The sequence below is a fragment of the Lotus japonicus genome, chromosome 6 (assembly GCF_012489685.1).
Source record: "Lotus japonicus ecotype B-129 chromosome 6, LjGifu_v1.2".
NCBI classification, from domain to species: Eukaryota; Viridiplantae; Streptophyta; class Magnoliopsida; order Fabales; family Fabaceae; genus Lotus; species Lotus japonicus.
In genome coordinates, this window is record NC_080046.1 from 16,440,874 (window position 1) to 16,444,128 (window position 3,255).

Sequence of the window (3,255 nt, forward strand, 5' to 3'; positions counted from 1 at the left end):
AAAATCTAGAATTTTGAGGGGGCAATAGCCCCTATGTCCCTTCGTAGTTCCGTATGAACAGGTACGAATTCAGGTTAACAGTGGTGGGGCATTTGCCCCCATTTGATTTTAAAAAAATAGTAAGGATATATTATAGTATTAATATAATAAATGTTATTATGTTACCATATTGTAGAAAATACCTCCATCTATACTTACTTAAAACAATCCCTTGGAATCACTATTCCTAAGAAAGGTTTCAATCATGACCATTGATTTAAATTGTTTTGTTTATTCTGATTCAATCTTTGCCTTTGGTTTATAGCAGATTGTTGGACCCACACCTAACCACAGCCACTACCAACCACAGTCCCATCACTCACGTTACCACCACCCACTCCACTCCCACTCCCATGAGAGGTGACAGAGGAAAATCAAATTTTTATTAATAAAAATTCAAACTTTACATAAAAAATCAAACTTTACAATAAAAATGGAAACTTTTACACGGCGTATTGATATTTACATAAAAAAAAATCCATCTTCAGAGGCTTGCATGTCCGATTTAGTTGACAGGGAGATGATCTGGAAGGGAGAAGAAAGGGATTCAGCGAGTGCAAAAATTAAACGAACAAAATCAAGTAAAAATTTGATTTTTACTTACCTCAGCCTAAAATGTTCGATCCAGGTGCTTCTAGACTCGGATTTTGGTGAAAAAATTCTTGCTTGGATAGCTCAAAGCCTTGCATGTATCAAATCGTTGTAAAAATCTCTGATCTAGGTGCTTCTAAAATCGTTGCTTTGGTGGCCGTTGGGATGGGGCTGGGTTGGGGATTTTTGTGGTTCTTGGTGGGTTCTGGGTGGGTTGCGATGGTGGTTAGGAGTGGTGGTTTGGGGTTGCAGTTGTGGTTGCAGGAACAGAGAGGACGAGAGGAGGAGAGAAAGAGAGAAGACGAGAGGAAGAGGAAGAGGAAGAAGAAGAGAAGAAGAAGAAGAGAGGAAGAGAGGAGGAGAAGTGAGAATGACGGCTAGGGTTTGATTTTCAGAATGAAGGAGAAGTTTTTATATGTGGTGACCGGTTGACCCGTTGGAGCCCCTGGTTTACCCGCTGGACCCGGTTTTGTGGCCATTTGGACCTCTTTTGACCGGCCTGGCCGGTTTTTTTCCTCTTTGGACTCCTTTAATCAGCACAATTTTTTTTTTAACTTTCTGCTCAAACATTAATATTTAATTATAAGTATTAAGGAAATCTACTACTTATTAAAATAGACCCTTGGAATCACTATTCCTAAGAAAGCTTTCAATCTTGGCCTTTGATTAAAATTGTTTTAGTTTTTCATTTTCAATCTTGGCCGTTGGTATATAGCAGATTGGTGACCCCACCATAAATGTTGCTCCCACGTTTCTGTTCCCACTTTCCCCTTCGATGACCCATTTTTCCCCTTCGTGACCTAATTGCCTGTTTCTTTTTCCATTTTCCCCCTTCGATGGCCTAATCGATGATGTTTGTGTTGAAGGAGTACAGTGTGTTGCAATCGTTTTCCTCTTTAAGTTTCATACTTCGGATGATCTCACCGTCTGCGTTGGAGAAGGTTTGGTGGAAGGTGAAGACTGTGGGTTTCGGTTTGATTTCGCCAGAGATCATCATATTTGGTAGGCTCTCTCACTGTATATTCTCTGATGTTTGGGAGCAGTTGATGAAAATCGTAGTTGTTGCAATTTCGACGAAGGATTACTCATTCCAGTGATTGTGATTGATGCATGATTTCGTGATTGAAAATTTTCGCCAATGTTAAGCATTTCATAAGTGAGGTCAATTTCGTGTCAGGTCACAAAGAGCTGGATTAGGGTTAGGTTGTTCAAGGAGATTGGGGAAGTACCTACCATCTGTCGTCACAATGAGAGCACGATCAGAAAGGGGTGTTGTTTTTGGTATTATTTTGGATGATTAGTGATGCAGAATTTCGCCACCATGTCATGTCCTTCTCCAATCGATTTTCGTAGTGCTTGAAATTTCATCACAGAGGTGTATATCTTTTCAAATATAATTCCACTATTATTATTTAATATAGGTATTTTTGTGAATATTTAATGTAGGAAGTTGAATAGTTTTTGACAATACAATTTTTTTACTTAAGTTTTTAATCTTATTAGTTAATATATTTATTACAAAGATAATTTGTTATTACTTAATGCATTATAATACTTGCAATCTTTACTAATGTATTTAATGTAATGGTTCAAGTGTGCTTTACTTATATATATAAATTGAAAATCGTTTGTGTAAGTAGTGTTTGGAATTATAGTTGCCTAATTCTGACGATTTGTTATTAAGTTGTTTAGGGTTGCATCCTTAAATTTTAATTTTAATTTTAATTATAACTCTGTCCTATACTTATTTTTTAAAATTCTAAGTGTTTAGTTATCTCTTTAAGTATATTTTTTGGTTCCAGTTATTTTAAAATGTTAATGCATTGTAATATTTGTTAGTAAACAAAATTTTCATAATACAAAAGGAAATTTGTATAACGTAATGGTAAGTAACTTTTGTATTCTTTGTAAGCTGGTGGTTGTGATTAAATTAGTAGTAAAGCTAGACTTGCATTTTAACTTATTAGATTCAAATAGTTCAACTATTATTTGTAAGTATTTTTTTCATTCTTTCGAAGATTGGAATATATTTCCTTTTATTTGTCTTAGTATTTAGAGTTTATATTATTTAGCTTTGGAATTCAAATTTGAAGTGAATGTTAGGTTTTTGTGAATGTTAGCCATATTGGTACCACCAATTTTGCGTAGGGGTTGAGAAGGGTTAAGTTTGAACACGATAGGGTTCGATGCTTGTTCATCTGTGTAAGTTTCTTTTAAGCTAGGTTATCATTTGACTTGATTAGATTTAAGTAGTTTAACTATTATTTTTAAGTATTTCTTGATTCACTTTGAGGATTGGAATATATTTACTATTATTTGTTGTTGTATTTTAGAATTTATATTATTTAGTTCTGTAATTCAAATTTGAAGTGAATGTTAGGTTTTTGAGAATGTTAGCCTAAGTGGTACGACTAATTTGGGTAGGGGTTGAGAAGGGTTAAGTTTGAACACGACAGAGTTCGATGCCTGTTGATCTGTGTAAGTTACTTTTAAGTTAGGTTATCATTTGAGTTGATTAGATTTAAATAGTTTAACTATTATTTTTAAGTATTTCTTGATCCACTTTGAGGATTGGAATATATCTGCTATTATTTGTTGTGGTATTTTAGAGTTTATATTATTTAG

The 3,255-nt window shown here is 34.4% G+C and overlaps 1 long non-coding RNA gene across 1 annotated transcript; it reads right to left on the minus strand.

The window, feature by feature from the left end:
* Window positions 1-400: 400 nt before the first annotated feature.
* LOC130724178 (uncharacterized) lies at window positions 401-1,061 on the minus strand. The gene is made up of 2 exons (XR_009014445.1): window positions 644-1,061; window positions 401-564 (listed from the first exon to the last, which is right to left on the minus strand). It is a non-coding gene; the product is annotated as an uncharacterized LOC130724178 (long non-coding RNA).
* Window positions 1,062-3,255: the final 2,194 nt, after the last annotated feature.